The 22,030-nt window shown below is 41.4% G+C and overlaps 1 protein-coding gene across 1 annotated transcript in view; it reads left to right on the forward strand.

Annotated features, from left to right (window-relative positions):
* Positions 1-12,248: 12,248 nt before the first annotated feature.
* Positions 12,249-22,030, forward strand: part of Aim2 (absent in melanoma 2) — a 44,655-nt gene continuing 34,873 nt past the window's right edge. The window contains exons 1-3 of the mRNA XM_029538706.1: positions 12,249-12,617; positions 13,514-13,613; positions 19,790-19,929. The gene's annotated coding sequence lies outside the window, so the exon portion shown is untranslated. The remainder of the gene's footprint in view (positions 12,618-13,513; positions 13,614-19,789; positions 19,930-22,030) is intronic.

Consider the following 22,030-nt stretch of genomic DNA (forward strand, 5'->3'; position numbering starts at 1 on the left):
TGTGATACCAGGACTCAGGAGGCCACAAAAAGAGGAGCCAACATGATTTTAAGGTGAACCTGAGCTACATAGAAAGACCTTTTCTCAAATTGTGTGTGTGTGTGTGTGTGTGTGTGTGTGTGTGTGTGTGTGTGTGTGTAACAACACACAGTTCCTAATACAGCGTGGACTTGTATTGCTGTATATTTAAGAATCAAAGCCTGGACTCTGACAAACCTAGCAATCAGGGATCAGCCATCTTTCCTACATACAGCCGTTAAAGACGCAGGCAGAAACCAGAGAGAGGAGATTTATTCAGCAAGACCATCTTGAGAAAGTAAACAATGGAGTCCAGTAACTCTCATGTTTGTCTTACTGACAGGAGGTTTGGGTAAGTCCTAGTCAAAGTGTGGTCCTGCCTATCACTTACTCATTGTTGTCTAATCCCTAATCTGTTCTGCAGGGCGGTCCATATAAGTATTCAAATGTGTGTGAAACCTCTTTCTAAGAGGCAAGTTCCTCCCCTGTTGAGCATCAGGGCTTTAGGCTTTTCCTTTCCTCCAGCCTGAGATTCCTAGGGAATTTTTGATTCCTTGAGATCTATTGCTGTAAAAGTCTGATAGCCAAAAAATGAAAATACAGATGTCTTCTTTTAGAATAGCTTCCCTTAGTATGGGGGTGCTGGCATATACCTCCAGAAGGCAGAAGCAGGTGGATTTCCATGAGTTCAAGGCAAGCCTGGACTACAGATTGAATTCCAGGACAATCAGGGCTACAAGAGAACCCCTGTCATCAGCAAGCAAGCAAGGAAGCAAACAAATAGGATACCTTCTCTTAAGGCAGGATGATTACCCTAGGAGGACTCATTGTCTCCACCTGGGACAGCCTCTCTGGCAGACATTTTCCAGACCTCTTTTCCTGCATGCTTCTGCTGCAGTTTCCCACTTACCCTACCTGCCTCCCCCGTCTCCTGCTGTGCACTGGAAAAAGAGATGTCTCGAATTTCAAATGGACAAATGCAGTTCCCACTGAATGTAAAGGCTGCGGTTTGAAGAGTTGTTTCTGTGATCCCCAAATACTATTCATGCTCCTGCCTGTACACACATGTACATGCACATACATACTTGAGTATGGGCATGCATACAAACATTTGTATGCGTGTGCAAACACACACACACACACACACACACACACACACACACACACACACAATGTAAGACACTGGCAAGCCTTAGCCTACAGGGGACATACCACCACCACCACCACCACCAGTGAACCACACAGAGCTGGGAATTGATGCAAAAAGCAAGAGGAATTTATTGTTCCAGTTCACTGGGATCATCCCAGACCCGAAGGAGAGGTGGTAACCCCCAGCGGCCTGTTGGGCACGTTTTTATATGGTGTACTGGCTAATTTTGTGTCAACTTGACATAGGCTGGAGTTATCACAGAGAAAGGAGCTTTAGTTGGGGAAATGCCTCCATGAGATCCAGCTGTAAGGCATTTTCTCAATTAGTGATCAAAGGGGGAGGGCCCCTTGTGGGTGGTGCCATCTCTGGGCTGGTAGTCTTGGTTCTANAAGAGAGCAGGCTGAGNAAGCCAGNGGAAGCAAGCCAGTAAAGAACATCCCTCCATGGCTTCTGCATCAGCTCCTGCTTTCTGACCTGCTTGAGTTCCAGTCCTGCATCCTTTGGTGATCAAAAGCAGTATGGAAATGTAAGCCAAATAAACCCTTTCCTCCCCAACTTGCTTCTTGGTCATGATGTTTGTGCAGGAATAGAAACCCTGACTAAGACATATGGTTTCCAGGGGTGGAATAGAGCATCAGCAACTAGGCACAATATGATTGGCAGAACAGTACACCCTTTAAACTGATTGGTCTTTAGGAAATTAGGTAGTAGGGGCTTACTGAACCTCTCCCTTCTGGTCTACTTGCTATCTGATCTGTCTCTTCCAGGAGGGGAGGGGTCCAGTGTAATTTTCTAATGGTTCTGAGCTGACCTCTTCAATACAAACAGATAGGAGCACAGAGGGGAGGAGAGAAGGAGGGACAGAGGGAGAGTGGGCAGAGAGAGAAAGAGAGAGAAGGGGTGGGGAGCAAATGAGATCATGAGGAGATTCTCAGACTCACTGGTCACATCCTGTCATGACAACCCTGAGGGTTCAGTTTGTGTGTGATACTTACGACCCAGGAATGGTAGTCTATTTTGGGAAACTTTGGGGCAAGTTTAAAAGAATGGGTATTACTGAAGCTACAAGCAGCAGAGCTGGACTAAAGGAACAACTACAGTATAGAAGAGATTCTGGCAAATTCTCCCCATAAAGGTTTTCTTCTCTCCTCTGCCTCTGCATCCTGACATTCTTGGTTTTGATTTCTCAGTTCTTTTAAAGACTTAAAAACCATTTTACAGCTTGGATCCTTAAAGAGCTAGTCCACAGACTGGGTCCTCAGAGAACTAGGCCACAGGCTGGACTTGGCTTACGGTTTGCCAACTCTATTTCCATAATCTCATTCTCACTTTTAGAAGAACAAAATATTGCAGAGAAAACCTTTAAAATATTTAATTTGATAAGATTTGAGAATTTGAGAATTATTATGAAGGCTTCTGTAATTATAAAATTTCTATAAGACAACATGAGCTAAGGAAAGGAAGAGAGGTCAAAGATCATTAAAAAATGTTGAAAGGAACTGTCATATTGAGAGGCAGAGATAAAATGGTCCTGAACTAAGTAGAGAAAGTGGTAAAATGGAATCAACAGGTCAGGTTATCTCCAAAGCTCAAACACATCAGCACTGCAAGATTAAGGAAGTTGTTCTCAACCTGTGGCTTATGAGTCACCTCTGAAGCACAGGAAATGCATGCCATAGGCCCTCATCTGCATTCCTACCTCCGGGATGTTTGCTCTATTTTCACAGGTACAGACAAGGGAGTGAGGAACCAGCATCACAAATTGGCCAGGGAGGGAGAGCAGAACAGTAATCAGCAGGAGGTGTGGCAAGCATCTTTGGTGTCAGGAAACACACACTCACACAAGCCATGCAGCTTTAATCAAAAGCAAGTGTTCTTTTCTAAGATAAATGCCCACCAGCAACATGTGAAGTCAAAAGGGAATGGAATCTGAAGACGAACTGAGTGATCCCATATCTCAAAAGTGGAAAGAGAGAAAAGAATCTCAAGTGTAAGACCAGGTTGGAAGACAGATGAAGATGACAGATTTTTTTTTTTCTTACAGAAATTTGAAAACCAGAAGCTTTAAAAAATATCTTTGAAAATGGCAGACATCCCAAGTATGGGCTAAGTTTTTCCTTAAGTGTTAGGACACTGCTTTAATGGTAGTGTCTGGACTTCAGACTTTAGTCTTCAGGCACCAGGGAAATGTCTAGTTTGTTCAAGTCATTGTTTTCTCATCAGGAGAATGAGAACAATGTGCTTTTCCTGTTTCACAGTTGAGGTCTTATTTGGAAGGATATTTTAAAGGGCTACAAACGGTTAAATAACGGCAGACTTTATTTTCTCGGTGGATTGACTTTGCTTGGGCACACACAGCCCCGTGTGTACTGGGGATTGGATAGGTTTCCAAAGTATAGGTTTCCTACCAAAATTAGACTCTAACGATGTGATTAAATCATTTTCATGAGGCTTAAAGTCCTTAAAGTCTTCAGGTTAATTAAAGACTTAGAAGGTGCAGATGCTATTGAAACCAAGCCTTGGTCCATTGGTGGGCATCTCAGCTGTTGACTAGGTGAGGAGCTTGGAGAGAAAGAAGCAAAACAGCCATTAAATCTAGGGGCGCCTGAGCCAGGAGGTCACCATAAAAGCTTTAAAATCCTGCACATAGCTTAACTCTTCTGACTCCGGGTGAGGTGTGCTAGACAGGCCTCAGGTTTCGGGGAAATGACAGTCTGTGGGGGTTTGATTTTTAAAATTCCTACCCGGTGTTACCCCTTCTCCCTCAACAAGTGGCCTTTGAGATAGTGTCCTGACCAAAGCTCTTAGAACTCTTCTGGGCTGGAAAGCGAATGATGCACCAGCAAGTCACCCCCTCTTCCAGGGACTAATTCGTTCAGTCCCTTGGGCTATAGCTGGGACTGGATGCTACTGGCATGGGTGAAGGAGATGAGAGGCTTTTAAAGGTCAAGGACATGACTAAGCAACCACAAGATGCGATTTCTCCTGTATCTGTTATTTTGTTTGTTTGATTGTCTGTCAGCTTCCTGGTTATCAGTGTCAAGGACAATTCTGGCAACGGAGTCTTGAAGACAGAACAGGCGCATAAGTGGAAGAATTGGTTTCACTGTTTAGATATGAGCCAACAGACCTAAAGCACTTAACCCTCAATAGGAATACTATTGGAAGTCCAGTGTGTGGTGTGGGAGGGTAGAGTGGGGTCTGTGGGCTCTCTGGAATAGTATGAAGTGTCTGGTGCTTGCAAAATTTCTCCTGAGTGACTCCATTCTATACATCTATGATCCTTTAGCTCCTTCCTTTGAGTTATTGCCCGGATCTTTATCTTCTCTCCCTGCATTCTTTCTATTCTCCTTCGAGTCACATCTTTAAATGGATCATAAAATGAGTAGAGAGCAAAGAGAACAGAGAAAAGGTGGGCACTTTATTAATTCATTCTTCCTGCTTAATTTGGCTGCACGAGAGTAGCTCATTTTTTGGTAGGAGTCCAAGACAGGTGCTTGTAGGCACTTGGCTGCAGTTCCCAGGTTGGATGTGGGAAAGGTATAATCGGAGAGGCCCTAAGTTTTAATGACATGGTTTTAAATTGAGAGCCAGGAAGAAGAGAGTTTTCACACTACTTTACTTCCCCGAAATTGGTTTCCTTTTCATTTCTTGCTTTGGCATTGGCGGAGTGCCCTTGGAATGTGGGAGTTGTTAGTGGAGCACCCTGCAGTCATTACCTGGTTTGTAAACTTGGCACAGGAGGCCCAGATTGTCGTTTCTGCCTAAGTCCAAGCTCTGTGCCTAGATTCCAGGTTTAGATGTTCAGGTAGGAGGAAAACTGAGAGCCTCGCTGTTGGGAGGGTTGGGTGTTGTAGAGTTGTATAAAAAAGCAAGTAAATAATTGTAAATAATAACAAAATAAAAACAAAAAATGCATTAAACTGATTGAGTTCTCTCATTTTCCCATTTCGTTAGAATTTTCCCAGTTCACTCACTGTATGTTCACGTAGAGTTCACACTTAGATGAGTTGCCACTGAATGTCATCTGAATATAGAATTGGATAAGACTACAATTTCTAAATAAGAAAGTATTCCACAGTTGTATAGGGTTTTGTGGCTCCACTGGAATTGGAAGACCTGGTGACTCCCTTTGAAGTATATGTCACCAGCTAGTTTAGAGAGTCAGTCCAGAGTCTCAAATACCTAGAAGAATCTACCTTTCTAGGCCCAAATCCCCTGACTTCTGAAGGATGGGACTTTGAGGAGGGGCCCAATTCAAGGCTGAATATCTCTGTGCTTGAATCTCTGTTACTTACTGTCTCTAAGACTTTGAGCGTGACTTCTTTCTACCTCTTCTTTGGTAAAATGAGAATAAGCATGGGACCATCGTTATGGCTGCCATGTAAATGAACTGATAGAAGTAAGCCCATAGAGAAACATTCAGAAGTGAGATAGCTGTTTGTAGTAGTATTCTATTTTTAGCTGTGTGAGTTTCCACCATACTAATTTGCATAACATCCGCACCAGCCCATAAGAAATGAGGGAGGTTCCTCTTTTTCTGCATCTTTGCTATTAGTGATTGTTTGTTTGCTTGATGTTAGTCATTCTGACTGAAGTGAGATGGAGTCTCAAAACAGTTTAAGTTTGCATGTTCATAGTGGCTAAGTTTCACATCCTTGTTTATTGCTGTGTTATTTATGAGAGTTACAAAAAGAAATCAGCCTAGATGTTCATTACTGGATGAAGTGATAAAACAAAAAAAGGTGGCAATTCACACATGGGACTATACTCAACTCTAAAGAAAAACTGAGATCACAGCATTTACAGAAAGGATTGAACTGGGAAGCATTACGTTAAGCTCAATAAGCCAGACTCAGAAATACAGAAACTACAGATTATTTTCTCTTCTATGTGGATCTTGGTTTTTAATTTATGCATAAGTACATGAGAGTTCTGAGGAGATCGTGGAACCGGAAGGGGAACCGTGCAAAGGGAAGAAGTGATATTATTAAGAGACAGGAGTGAAAACAGGGTAACATAATGCATGTTATATGAAAGCAGAAGAGGAGCATACTGGCTGGTTTTGTATGTCAACTTGACACAGGCTGGAGTTATCACAGAGAAAGGAGCCTCCCTTCAGGAAATGCCTCCATGAGATCCAGCTGTAAGGCATTTTCTCAATTAGTGATCAAGGAGGTGGGGGAGGATGGTCTATTGTGGGTGGTGCCATCCCTGGGCTGGTGGTCTTGGGTTCTATAAGAAAGTAAGCTGAGCAAGCCAGGGGAAGCAAGCCAGTAAAGAACATCCCTCCATGGCCTCCACATCAGCTACGCTACTTGACCTGCTTGAGTTCCAGTCCTGCCTTCTTTTGGTGATGAACAGCATTGTGGAAGAGTAAGCTGAATAAACCCTTTCCTCCCCAGCTTGCTTCTTGGTCGTGATGTTTTGTGCTTGAATAGAAGCCCTGACTAAGACAAGGATGTACTGGGAGGAGAGAAGGGGATGGCAGGGGAGAGGAGTAAGGAGAGAGAATCAGTGCAAGAGAGTACACAGAGAATTGGCAAGAGGAAAGCCAGGACTGTGTAGGCCAACTTAAGGAACTAATCAAAACAAAGAAGCAAATCAGCAGCCAGTGCATCCGAGTAAGGAGCATGCCTTCGGGTACCTACTCATACCTATGGTCCTGATGAGAGTTACTGCCTTCTCTGAGTGTCTTCACAACACTTTGATGTACATTGCCTGCATTTCCTTAACCACAGATCCAGCCAGGCTCCAGTCAGGTACTAGAACTGCTCTCTCCCTTCATCTTCTCTTTCTGGACTCTTCTACTGTTCTTGAAATCACATCCTTCCCCCACTACAGCAGCACATAGTAGATTGGTCCTAGTCTTTTAGTTTGGTTCATGAATTAGGATGGAGAGAATGCTCTTTGATTTGTTTAGAGAGATTACTTTTCACAGTCGCCTCTACTCTGCGATAGGACAGGACATTTTCTTGGGAAAAAGAAAATGGCTGAAGGGCAATGTAGGCACCATGGCAGTTGTGAGCATGCCCATACTTTGAAAATTAGTAATTAAATAGAAACAGTAATGTCTTCCATTTTTGTTGCTGGGTAACCTCTGTTGCAGTTACAGCCTCGAAGCTAGAGGGGACAAGCATTTATTTATGGCTTGCACTCCATGCCTCTGACTACTTGGTCCATCTTCATTTAGGCATGCAAAGTGACAGAGATGAATTTAGAAGGCTACTCCTCCCTCTGGCAGTGGAAGTGGAAGCGGAAGCACTAGGGAACATTCATAAAGCTTCTTGTTTGATCAGTCTCCATGAGTTATATGGTCAGGCCCGAATTTAAGACAGAATTTTCTCCTCTGCTCTTCCCCAAGGGCATAGTTTACTTCCTTCCTCAATCAGTCTGTGATTTCCATTGTCTGATGCAGAGAGGGTAGAAGTAAAGACTGTTGGCTGCAAGCTAAGGCACCTCAAGCTTTCACCTTTCCCTTGCCTTACCTATCCCCAGTAAAGGAAAGGCTCTCTCAAGAGCTATTTCTTCTGTGTTCAGTGTTCTGGCTAGAGAGATCAAGATGCCTCACCCAGAGTCCAACAGAGCAAGCAAAATCACAAACCTGTGAGCAAGGCATGTTTGCTGCCTTAAGACAATAAGGTTTAGGCTTGTTTGTTACTTACAAAAGCAAAAGCAGTTGTTGCCCCCATCAAACACTCAGAAAAAAAGGAGAACAGAAGAAACTAATGACAAATGATTCGAAGAACTAATTCATTGTTTTTAATTCCTTTAAGATTTCTTAATTGACACACTATTTATATGTATTTATGGAGTATGGTTTGGTCATTTGAAATTTGATGCATGCCTTGAAAGTACTTTATTTGGAATGTTTCAACTGTGTTTAATCCAGATCATTTCATGAGTCTGTAAGTCTGAGGTACAGCTAGTGTTAATAAATGCCATAAGAAAACAAGTGGGAATGTGCTAATTTTATAAGGCTGCTGTTCAAGACTTTACAATGCCCCTGTTGTGGAGTTGAAAGAGCAGTATGTGGTTTGTACTGTTCTAGTTTAAAATTAACAAAGGATGAAAAACTGTGGTGCACGTAGGGGTTGGGGACAACAGTGCTAGCTGTGCAAGCAGAAGTAACAGCAGTCGGATCCCCAGCAACCTCCTTCCCCCTGTACCCCCCCCCAGAAACAACCAACTAACCAACCCAACAAACAAACAAACAAACAAACAAACAAACAAACAACTGTGCACAGCAGCGCATGTCTATAGCCCTGGCACTCAGGGTGTTGATCTGAGATAAGTGGATCCAAGAAGCTCTCTGGCTAATGAATCTCATTGATCCAGTGAACTCCAGGTTCAGTGAGAGTAGAATTCTTTCATTAAAGAATAAGAAGGAGAATAAATAATGAAAATGCCCACCGTTGATCTTCGGCTTTTACATGCACATACACAGGTGTGCATATATATATATATATATATATATATATATATATATATATATATATATGTGTGTGTGTGTGTGTGTGTGTGTATGTATATATACAAACATGTATATACATGTATGACAATATCCACACCTAAATAAATAAATAATTAAATAAATAAAAATTAATTAATTAATAAAGAAGATGCAGCCCATGAGCACTGATTGGATTGTAGCTTTTAAAAGCTAACCAGAAAAGCACTTGATGTTCAACCTGGTAAATAAATCCTGGGTTTTGGGTGATCTCTGGTTGTCTTTTATTGTTTTAATATTTCTGGGCGTGAGATTGTATTTAACCGTATCAGAAATCTTTTTCAATTGAAGAAATATTCTGACAGATTACTGCTCAATATTATGAGATCTAACCCAATTTTTATCATGGAACATAAATTTACACAGAGGCCTAAGCATTAAAATAATATTTTCCAGTAAGGAAGGCACTAGCATCTCTTCTGTCTATGTGATAGGTATATGAATGTTCACTGTTTTGTTATTTCATATTTAAGTTTGAATTTTTTCATAGGAAAATGGGATGTTGGAAAGAAAATGAAGTAAGGTATTTTGTGAGATTGCCGAACAGTGGGTCTATAAAACCCAAACCTGTGTTTAATTGTCCTCCTAATGCAGAAGTCTAGCGAGGTAGACATGATTTCATTTTGCTGACATTCCCCTCTTCTGAGTCTGAATGGTACTCCCGACCTTCGGCCACTTTCATTGTTCCAAGAACCACCCATTGATTTGGAAAAAAAGATCAATACTTGCACTTTACTTGACTTGCTGCCCAACTAGAGAAAATGTTCCTTGTCGGATAAAGTCACCTCTCAGTTGTAGAGAAAAACATTTATAATAAAGATGTTTGTTGATCTTGGTGTGTTATTATTTTTCCTATACTCCTACATCTTCTGTCTTAAGAGGTGAATGGATTTCTCTCCTTCCCTAAGGTGATGTTCATCCTTACTCTATTTCATCCTTTTTTAATGCCTCTGAGACCTTGCTCTGATCTCTGGGCTTTAGTTTTGCTTTAGGGTTTGTGGATGTTCAGCCTTCAAATTAGTACACATACAGTCTGTCTAGGATACACACACACACACACACACACACACACACACACACACACACACCTGCCACCATCATATAAAATATAACTTCCTATTTTACCACCCACTCAGTACCCAAGATGCGCTGACCTGCTTCTATTCTTCCCCTTGAGAAGGCTAGGCTGATGCCATGACAGGCTTCAAATTTGCAGTTGAGAAGAGGCCTCAGTCTGTTTCCAAGAACTGGGCAAGTCCAGGCCTCAGAAGCTGCCCTACCACCTGGCCAAAGGAAAGGACAGTGGGTCAGCAGCAGTTTCCAGACTTTCTCAGCAACAGTTTCCAGCCCCCATACCCCGGTAATGGAATGTTCCTAGAGCTAGAGCAAGATAAAGGTCATCTACCCCCAGAGCCCATTAATGTGCTTTAAATCAGGCCCATGAGCTCACTTGATTGTCTCTCTATCTTGATAATGGAAGACCCTAGCATGCTGTACTTCTGCAGAATAAAACATATATATATATATATATATATATATATATATATATATATATATATTGCATTTACATACTATTTCAGTCCAGGCTATCATTCTTCAGCAACTCATGAACCTTTATGCCCTGACCCTGATGTCTGTTTCCGTTAACTACAGGCTCTATAAGCCAGGACCATATCCCAGGCACTCATTTGTTGTTTCCATTCTTTTGTGAAGCAACTCTCTAAGGTCACAAAAAGCAACTTGTTAGCTATGTCTAGTTTTCCATTTGTTTTGTTCATCTATCTCTCTCTCTTCTGCAACTTTTAAATGATATATCCAGGATCCCCCTGTCATGTGGAGATTAAGAATGGCCTCCATAGGCTCATATATGTTTAGTCATCATGGAGTGTACTACTTGAGAAGTATTAGGAGGCCTGTGGAGGACGTGTGTCACTGGGGGATGAGATTTGAGGCCCAGAGGCTCTCTCTACCCACTGTTGCATATATGGATATAGAATTCTAAGGTACTTTTCCAGCACCATGTCTGCCAGCACTCTGCCATGCTCCCTGCCATGACAATAATGGACTAAATTTCTGAAATATAGACAAGTCCCAATTAAATGCTTCCTTTATAAGAGTTGTCATGGTGATGGTGTCTCTTGATAGTAATAGAGCACTAACTAAGACACTTCCACCCAACCTTTTAGGTTTTTATTCTTTTTTCCTGGTAGCATCCAAAGACATAATTTAAGTCCTATTATTGTTTTTGACCATGGACTGAGAGGTACAGGTCTTTTAAGGAAGAATTGATCACCTTATTAGCTGTATTGGACCTTTATTACAGGTCTTGAGGGTGCAGTGGTTCTATTAATACAGGCTCTTGCCCTTGGCAGCCTCAGTTTCCCTCCTCCATATTCAGCCTTTCATGTGATATGATTTTCTGTCTTTTCTCTCTTGTCTGCCATCCTTATCAATTCAGTTCCTCACACTGGCCCCCTACTTGGGATATTTTCTTGGCTTCGAGTTGAATTCCTTCCATTCCCTTAGATAACTCCATCCATCACACATTCCAATAGATGCTCAGTAGACGTTTGAAATCACACAAAACAAAGAATTGCATTTTGTCCTATTCCTACAACCAATGAGGTAAAGTATAAATTACACTTAGTGTAGTAAGAAGTTGCCAACAACAACTAATACTAAAGTATGATAACAAAAGCAATGCAACTGGCAGTGATACAAGACAACTGGGTTGTCCAAAGAATGATCTGTGATGAATGTATCTTCAGTTTTGTTCAGCAAGTCAACATAAAAGCAAAGCAATAGTAAAGGGGCAAAGCGTCATCAAATGAGAGTGGGGACAGGCTGGGGAAGCCCCTTGGGGGTATTCCTTTGAAGTTTCTGTGAGAGAGAGAGAGAGAGAGAGAGAGAGAGAGAGAGAGAGAGAGAGAGAGAGAGAGTGAGTCCTGGATAGAGAAGAGTGAGGGTGAGAAGAACAACTAGAAGAACAAATACCTACAGTTAGAAAAATCAGCATTAAACCAGATGCTTACAATACGCAGCAGAAACCAAACCAGGAAGTTAAGGCAGTTACGTTTCTCTCCATGGCTGAGCTTCACACTGTCGGCCTGTATATACAACATGGTTAAAACATGTTGGAAATGATTGACCTAGCTTTTAAGAATGTAATATTTTTATTCTGGAGCTGTTTTGTCCTCCTTGTAACAGAGATGGAAAACCAGACATCCCCAGGCAAGAAGCCCTGGAGGACCCTGTGAGACAAATATTCTGTGAAGTAGCAGGAGGACAGAACCAGCCTCTCCCTGTGCAAACAGTGCATGCCAATTTACTAGGGCAATGTTGGGTAATGGAAGTTGTGTGAGGGCAGTCTGTCTATCAAGAGACCTGATTATGCAGAGCCCACCCTTTTTTTTGTGTGTGTGTGTGTGTGTGTGTGTGTGTGTGTGTGTGTGTGTGTGTTGATGTTGAAATCACAGAAAACCAACCGCCAGTCAGTGAGTGGGCGGTGTGCACTGGGCTGGGCTTGTCCTTAGGCTATGAACTCTCTGGCAAAGCAGGAAATAACTTTCATGGAGTTCCCTATATCTAAAATATCTCTGGCTGAGAGCTCTCAGCTGGAGGAGAAACTCGGCTGAGGCTTGTAAAAAGGAAACTGAAAACTAGCATTTGCTTGGGCGGAGCCTTAATATGTAATTACTTTGCCCCAGCATCAGGGCTTAGGACTCAGCTGCAGGGCCAGGACTAGCCAAGTTTCAAAGTGAAAGGAGGTAGTTGAATACTTTCCGCTTTCTGTCTCCCCCAAACCTGATTTTCATGATTTTCATGTCCTACCACAAATAGTGAAAATCTTTGTGAGGCGGATGGTTTGAACTCTCGGGACATACACCAGTCCGTGAGTTGAGAACTTAGGCTGCTATGGAGAGAAGAAAATCCCCTGAGGTAAGTAAAGTATGTCAGAAGTTTTCTAGAGAAAGCTTTAGGACCATTTTGCTAATCAGTAAATTAGGAGGAAAGAGAGTCATGGGCTTCTGAGGTTAGAAAGAAGGATTAGTATTGACTGTGTTCCAGAAAAGAATAAGTCTGCAGGAAGCCTGGTTCTAAACCTTCAGTTGACTGAGGAACAGAAGTTACCTTTTATTGCACTACAACTGAGACCTTTACAAAAGAAAGTGCATTTGGCCGTGGCAGGAATTAGAATATATTGCTCAGAGGGTTGACCCAGACTGAGCCTAAAAGGAACTCTGATTTTCTGGGTGTGTTGGTCTGTAGGTGTTTTATTGACATGAATTTATATTTAGAAGAAGGCTTTTGATTTCTAGCTGAAGGGGGAAGAAACATAGGGCTAGGGAGCTATTTCTTGATAAAAGGTAAGAATAATGGCATGACAGAAAGCCTATGATGTAACGTTAACTTGAAAGCATCAGAGCTCAAAACTCAATTATAAGTAACCTCACTGTCTGAGAAATGCCAAGTAGATAATGTTACTTCATAATCCCAGATGTTCAAGTGGCATGGCATCTTTTAAAAATTATATGTGCTTTTAATCTCTATTTCCTTTACTTTATTAGGTATAAGCAAGTTTATTTCAGTCTACTTCCAATTGGATCCTGCTTTCCCATTTCCATAGTTAAATCCCTAGGATTGGGGGGATGGGTCATTCCTATGATATCTGTTGAGGTTTGAATATATGCCGGCTGGTGGCTCCGGAAGGTCTTGGGACTTTCACAAGGAGGAACTTAGCGGAGAAACCTTATTGGAGGAAGTGGGTCACTGAGGGCGGGCTGTGAGAGGTGATAGGCTGTCTCACTTGTAACTCTGTTGTCTGTCTGAGCAAGAATCGCAACCTGCCTGCTTCCTGTTCTGCCTGCCGCCATGCTTCCCTAACTAGCTGCTAAGTTTTTTCCTTGTCCTGACGAAATCTACCCTCATGGACCTGTAAGTAAAAATAAAACCTACTTCTCCCCTATATTGCTAATATTCATGACATTTTATCAAAACAGAAAAGAAACTAACACAGCAAAATGCTGGGTCCTGTTTACGTATCCACTCTGTTCGTCTATGTCTTTTTTGGGGGACTGAGTCCATTGATGTTAAGAGATATTAAGGAAAAGTGATTGTTACTTCCTGTTATTTTTGTTGTTAGAGGTGGAATTATGTATGTGTGGCTATATTCTTTTGGATTTGTTGAAAGATTACATTCTTGAATATAAAGTTAAACACGTTTTCGCAGACTATTTGATTCTCAAAATGCTTAATATTATTAGTATGTTTGATGTATAAAATGCAATTAAATATTAAAAATTGAAGAAAAAAAAAAGAAACTAATATAGTAACTACTCTTTGGAACTCACTGATAGCCTTTGTGCACTTACCGAAAGTGTGATTAAGTATTTCTAATTATCAGAACATAGTTCTTAATTATGTTGTTCAACTTTTCTACATTTTTGCTTTTTGTTTTATTTTATTCTTGGCTATTTAAAGCTTTAATTACTGAAGGAAATGTTTTATAATTTTTGACCATCATGGTATATTTGCCATTTGTTAGTGGAGAACTGTCAAATTTTGTTTACAGCTGTTGACTTTATTCAGTGAGGTGCTTCCTGTTTAGAATTGTTGGTTATATTGCCTTGATGACTTTAACATTTCATCATTGTGTAGCAACTCTGTCCTTAATGGCACTATTTGTCTTATAGTCTTCTCTGACTAATATTAATAGAGCTGCTCTAACTAGAGTTTTTGTGCTTAGTGCCTGATACATATGTTCATGGATTTTTTGCTTTGCAGCTACTCAGCACTTCAGTTTCCCCCAGTGTGTCTTTTGTAAACACCACAGGCACCACAGTGGGTTTTAATCCAGTTTAGCATTCTTTTTAAACCCATGAGTCTAATTCATGTGAGTTCTGTCAGTTGAAATGTTTGAATCTTGTGTAACCATCTTATGTCGCTTCATATGATATTTCCTTTCCATGTTTGTTTTCTTCTTTTTAAAAATACACTTAAGATTATTCCTTATACAGAATGATGCGTATTATGTTAGTCATGTTTTCAAAAGTCCCATTTATACATCTTGTGGGCAAATGCCATTTATCATTATCACAGAATAATGCTTTCTGATGTACTTTTTGGTGAAAGTGTATAACATCGCATTTACTGTTTCAATAAGGTAAACTAGCATACAGCCGGCCACTGCAAAGTGAATGATCCATTGTGATTTAGTACATAGAAAAGGCTGTATACCTTCCCTTAAATATAGCTCCAAGATATAAGAATTACTCTTTCTATTTATCTCTGTAATTATTTAAATGTTACCTCCTCAAACAGACATAGTCTGACTACCAGCTTGAGTTACACTACACAGCCCCAGCCTGTACACTACACAACTATACATACTTGTACTTGTTGTGGAAATAGTGAGGAAATCTTGCCTGATTCATGACTCATTTCCTCTAAGACTTGCAAAAGATGCCTGACTGGGGAAAATGAACTGATTTATGAACAACTGCTGTTGATTTACCAGTTTATTCCTCAAGTGCATATCTTTTGCATTTTTATTTTCAAAAGGAGTTTTGGAAGTTTTTACACCATAGGGATAGCTGTTTAGTCACAGACAAGTTTATAGGGAGTGTAGAGCAAAGCACAGATTTTTTTGGGGGGTACTCCTATGAAGCAACGGCATAATCTGTGGTGGGGGCAGCCCATCCTGTGGCAACCGTTCTCATGAGAAGGCATGTTGGTACCGGCATGGTGCTGAGTTTGTAAAGATCTCTCTGCCATGCTACATATTAAATCCTCATAGTACCATCTCCTACTGTTTGTATTTAACTGATGGGGAATTAATCCCATCAGATAAGTACAAGATGAGGTCAGAGCCTGATATACCACATTTTAGTAAGGTATTTTTCTAAGTTAAAACTGGACACCTATCTGTAAGTTATGACTTTTGGAGATTTGTAAGAAGGCATTCAATCAGCATCAGGTAGAGTGACCTAATATGTCCTGCTCACTATGAGAACAAGGCCTTAGGCATCTGTTGTCCAGGGTCTGATGGAATGGATGTTTATTATTAGACTTTTCTAAGAAGGAGAAAAATGCTCTCTGACATTTCAAAGTCGCTTCCAGTTTCTTGCTTTCCCCATAGTAAGATAAATACAAACTTCAAACTATAATAGTAACATATGTTGAGCACACCAGGTGTCAGGGATACCTCATGAATTGCATGCTTATGTAACTTAGTCATATCTCACATGGAGTCTGTGTGGTAGGGACTATCAGGTGGTTCTTCATCAAAGTGCCAGAAAAGATCTTTAATCCCATCATAGAGCAAGAAAGTGAAAACGTGATTCTAACGAATGTAGTCTCTGTGCCAGGAAAATATCGCCCAGTAGAAATATAATGTAAATAAATACACACAATTAAATTTTCTAGTAGCTACATCAAAAAACAAAAGCACAACCCAATAACAGCAACCCAATATGTTTGATTAAAGTCAAAATATCCAAAATATGTACTTAGTCCTCAAAACTCTGGCACATATTTTGTTCTCAGAGAACATAAATTCTGAAGATAAATTTTCATCTATATTTAAATTTATATTTATATATATTTAAAATTCACAAAATTTACAGTTGAAAATGTAGGTTTATATATTCAAGTAATTTTAATCACACTGATTTTCTAGAAACCAAATTTAGTTTATGTTTTTAATTAAAATTAAATGCAATATAAAATTCAGTCCTCTCAGCTGCACACATAAAATGTCTGAGAATCACATCTAGTTGTGGTAAGCAGGTTGCTCTGGAATTCAAGCCTGTTTTCTATTTGTTTATTAATTAACTGATTAATTGATTTCTGGTGTACATGTGTATGTGTGTGACATGCGTATACTGTTCGTGGTATGTGTGGATGCATGTGGATCACTTGTGGGGTGTGTGTGTGTGTGTGTGTGTGTGTGTGTATGTGTATGTATGTCTGTCTGTCCTTCTCTCTGTCTCTCTGTGTGCCAAAGGTCAGAGTTGGATATCTTCCTTGATTTGCAGTACATTTTATTTTTTGAAGCAGGGTCTTCTCTTCTGAATCAACAATTTGGTTGGGTTGCTAGGCTAGAGAACTGTAGGATTCTGTCCATCTCTGTCTTCCCACTTCTGGAATTATAGTGTGTCCTTCATGCCCAGCTTTCAACATGGGTGTTGGGAATCCAAACTCATGTCTTCAGACTTTATTAGGCAGTTTACTGACAAAGCCATCCTCCTAGCCCCTACAATTCACATACAGCTTCAGTTGTAGAATAGAAGTAGTCTTGTCTTTGTGGCTCTGCCCCAACTGCCCAATCCTGGAATAGTCAATCTCTTTCCACCTTCTCGTCAAGGGCTTTCCAGATTCTGACTTTCATCCCATAACTGTCTCCTCATCTTCTCCTTTAACATGCAGGTGTCTGACCCTGTGTAGATCCTAACATTTGCTTGGAGAAAGGCAGACAGCTTTGCAAAAGAAAACAAAAACAAACTGCAGATAAGAAAAGGCAAGATGAGAACAAGCAGACGGAGGGCTATAGATTAGCCGTTCCAGAAGAAAATAGTAGCCAGGACAGATTTTGTATCAGAACACGGGGATTAATGAGGTTTCCAAACAAGCTTGTGAAAATTTTTGAAATCCTCTCACATCCTTTTTTTTGAAGGTATGAGTGATATAGGGAAAGTGAAATGATTTGGAAAGACAGAGTAAAAAACAAAACAAAACAAAACAAAAAAACACTTAGAATTTCTATTAATGCTTGAAATTGTCCCTTGGGGAGGCGACTGAAGGACAAAAATGAGAATGCAGGCAAAACCTGCTGGGTAATGTAAAAAAAAGGAATAAGTTGTGAGTCTTGCCTCTCTTGCATTCTGGTCAGAGCTGAGCGCTAACTTAAAAATAGAGGCAAAGATTATTTTGGTCATTTTATTCCTGTATCCTTGCCATGTCAGGAGCTAAAAGTAACGGGCATCTTCCCTCTTCTTGTGCTCTGTGTCTTACCATAGTGAGTGGATGGAGGGGTTGGCTCTCTGCAAACTGACCTGGATCCAAGGATTGGGTCTTTCCGTTGTACTCTGTGAGATGAACTCTCGGTGGATGATTACTGTGAACACATCCTGATACAGCAGACTAGAGGGACAGCCAGTGAAACTGTGGAGATCTTGAGTCTGAGTGAACTCATCCATCTTCTTTGTGCAGAAAACAAGGCTTTTTCCGTGCTTTGTATGGAGATGAGACAGCAAAGAACGGCTGAATAGTCTTCAGGCCGGGCAAAGCCAAGTTAAAGCCAATGACAGTAAGCTTGCCCAGGTGTGGCACCCTTTGGATTGGCAAAGATTTTCACTTTTGTTATCTCTTAGGGACTCCCAAAGCAGATATGATTAGCCTGATTTTCATATGATGGTATTGAAATTTGTGGGGACCAGGTAGAACACTCAGGGAACAGGGCCAGCCTGTTGAGACAGGGTTTCTCTGTGTAGCCCTGGCTGTCCTGGAACTCACTCTGAGACAGGGTTTCTCTGTGTAGCCCTGGCTGTCCTGGAACTCACTCTGAGACAGGGTTTCTCTGTGTAGCCCTAGCTGTCCTGGAACTCACTCTGAGACAGGGTTTCTCTGTGTAGCCCTGGCTGTCCTGGAACTCACTCTGTAGACCAGGCTGCTTTTTCCACTTTTAAAACTGCCTTTCTTTCTTATTACTGTGGAGTCAGGGTTTTCCTTCCACTTTTGCATGACAAGCACTTTACCGGATGAGCCATCTTCCTAGCGTCAAACTGTCTGATATAGGTTAATTTGTGCGGAAAAGAACACATGCAACCAGATTCACAGTTGGAGAGGAGCCTTCTAAGAGTCTGGAGTCTTTCTAGGCCTCAGATTCACATGGATTTCATAATCATTTATCCCAGCCTCTTCCTCTTTTTACAGTGACACTTATTATACAGCATCCATGTGCTTCTGTCCTGCTAGCTCTCCGCTTGCCCCTGCTTTGATCCCACACATCTCCTTTCTCCTTTCTTTCTGTCCCACACTTTCCTATTTCTTCCCTCGGACATTCGCTAAGTGCATTGTGTATACTGTTGGGTTCGGGCTGGAAGCCAAGAAAACTCACTTCAGAGATGGAAGCTTAAAAATGAAAGCTTTATTTTCAAGATCTCAGGAGAGTGTCCAGTTTGGGATCTGAACCACTCCCAAGGGGAAGCTGTATTGCATTTTTAAAGGATGGGGACACAAAGCAGGGGGGTGGGAGATCTTGGAGGAGCTGCAGTATTAGCCATTGTGTATTTTGACATTATGGGTTTAGCAAGGGAGTGTGTGCTAGAGACTGGGCCATATCCAGGACACCTGGCTTCAAGGTCCTTAGATCATTCTTCTAGATATTTGGCCCAGAGCTTAGAGTCATAAGGGGACAAAGGAGTGACTTGTCAGCTGCATGTGATTATTTTGGGCATATCAGGAATTGGTCGTGAAGTAGAGACTTAAGGGTTCTTTGGAAAGTCAGTTATATTGGATGGTGTTTTGCTGGAGCAAACACATGAAAGAGTGTTTTCCTAAAGCAGAAACAAATGAAAGACTCTTTCTTGCTAAAGCAGACTCACGAAGGAACATTTTGCTGAAGCAGACACAGGGAAAGAATGTTCTGCTAAAGCAAGCACGTGAAAGGGCTCATGATGAAGGATTCTTGGCTAACAACATGCATGTGTTCATCCACCTTACATTGTAGCGTTGCGCTCCGTGATTCCACAAGAAAAATACACCAAAAAGTACTCCAGAGGTTCCTGCGGCTTCACGCCGCTTCCTCGTCGTAGCTCTCAGGCTACTTGGCAGAGTGATGTCAGCTAATGTGACTCACATGACGAGGTAATACTCCGGAGGACACGTGATGTTTGGAGGGTATATAAATAGGACTCAACGGAAAGTGACATGGCTTGGCCTGCTTTCATAACTAGCTTTACAACCCTTCTTGATCTCCACTTCACTGAGAGAGGCACAACCGAGAACTTGTGGAGTCCCTCGTGGTCCTGGTTCCTCCTGTTGACTCTGCTGCCGATTCTCCTGTCTCTGCTAGTCTGTGCCACTGCTGCTGATCTGTGTTTGCTATCCAGACACTACGGAACTGGACTGCTGGTGTATTCATGAAGTGCTCATGAGTGGTTCGAGCCGCCGCTGAGGATTCCTGTGAATGGAACTGCTGATTTACTAACAACGCAGATGGAAATTGCTTCAAAGAACAACTTCTAAACAGGTCAGCTGCCCCTGTTTCCTATTTTTTTTTTTAAAGATTTATTTATTTTATATATGAGTACAGTGTTGCTGTCTTCAGACACACCAGAAGAGGACATCAGATCCCATTACAAATGGTTGTGAGCCACCATGTGGTTGCTGGGAATTGAACTCAGGACCTCTGGAAGAGCAGTCAGTGCTCTCAACCACTAAGCCAACTCTCCAGCCCCCACCCCACTTCCTATTAACCTTTCTTTTCCACTATCTCTGGTGGGTGGTGGGCTAGAAGAGAGGTTAAAGTGTTTAAAAACATATTATTAGGGTTGGGTATGAAAATTTAAGGCTACATAGGGTATATATTTTTATAACTTATCTTTATATTCTTTACCAATTAATAGACAATTAAGAAAATATTTGGAGAAAGTGGATAGGTATTCATTCCTAGGTCTGGGAACATGAACTTGTTTGACCTTGCAAACAAGATAGAGAAATTGCCCTCCAGATGGCTGGATTCAGACACCTGGCTCCTTACACCTTGTCCCTGAGATGTCTGTACTCAGAACACTGTTTACAATAGAAGCTGCTTCACTATAGGGAAATCCTCAGCTCACCTAGGACCTAGGAACTTGAATTTTGTTTTGGAAAACAAAATGGTAGCACTTAGAATATGCTTGTTTTCCTTGTTCCCAGCAATATTAAGATTATGGTAAATATTAGGAAAAGAAGGGTGGATAAAATGTCATTCTTTGAATCAAATAAAACATCAAAAACCTCTTTAGGGTGTCAGGTTGATTTTAAAAATCAAGTTTTAAGAAGAAACAAGATTGATGTCGCAGAGGAGAGAGTGTTATGAGTGGAGGTAGATGAATGGTTTTGTTAAACTGGAGCTTACTGTGAGCATGGCCCACAGTGCTGCCTAGGCATCTTTGGCCTCCATTGTGCGAGGATCAAGGGCAGCCTCTACTTGGAAGTTTTCTTACTGTGACACACACTTCCCAGGGTTGAGTTGCTAGGTAACTTGAAGGGTGTTTCTAGAATCAGGCTCAAAATTGGTATAATAGGTCTGGTGATGCTCAGGAGAAAAATAGCAATGAAGACCTATGACAGCCTGTGGGACAAGTCCTGAGCTGTGTATTGCAGGGGCATCCTGGCCTTCTAGTCACAGATGTTGTCACTGCCTTCCCTTTCACAGTCACAGCATTTTAGCCACCTGGTCCTATGACTGTTACCTAGAAATCTGTTTTCTCAGAACAATAATATTTGAACATATTCTCTGACTGAAATTCTTTCTCCCCCCAATCTCCTTTGTATTCCGTTGCCTAGTTGCCTTTACCTGTGTCTTCTTTGGCCTCATCCTCATCTGCCGTTGCTTTTCCCTTTTCTTTTTGATGAACATTTTAGTTAGCATACAGAGCACTGGGCTTCATTATAACATTTTCTATCACTCCCTTGCTGCTCCATTTTACTCCCCCCCCCCAATAGACTCCCTTCTGATTTGCTAACATGCAGATCCTCTACTTCTCATCACTCACTCCTTTCTCGCTGCCCTGCAGTTTTTTTTAACTATACCATCTCAATGTGTTCTAGCCTCATCTACCTTCATTGCTGTTTCTAGTACTGTTGGATTTACAGTTGAGGACATTTTTAGCAACTCGTCCACTATGCCTTGGGTTAGACCATCAAGACCTCACTCATCTTCCTGTTTGAAACCTTCCACAGAGTGACTGGAAAAGCCACTGACATCTGCAGCTCACACCATTGTATGTCAGCATCTCTCAAACTCTACTGGGTCTGGACTTGAAGTAAAGTAGGGCAGGCAAATCTTGTCACCTATCTGTTACCTCCATAGCACTCACTGTAACTGAAGTTCGTTTAGGAACATACCTGTGTTATATTACAGCTGTTCTACCTAATAAATGGCTCATGGCCTGTGTTACTTAATCACGGCTCAGTTGATGATCCAACAATTAAGTTACAGCTTAGACTACTGGTAGGGAGTAAGGGTTCGCTCCCTGATACAGGCAGAAGAAGTTATGACATTCTTTTTAAATAAACGTTATTGGAACTGTAATGAAAAGATGACAGGAGATGTACTTAGGTCTGCCTCCCCACCCTGCTGGCAA

The sequence above is a fragment of the Mus pahari genome, chromosome 5 (assembly GCF_900095145.1).
Source record: "Mus pahari chromosome 5, PAHARI_EIJ_v1.1, whole genome shotgun sequence".
NCBI classification, from domain to species: domain Eukaryota; kingdom Metazoa; phylum Chordata; class Mammalia; order Rodentia; family Muridae; genus Mus; species Mus pahari.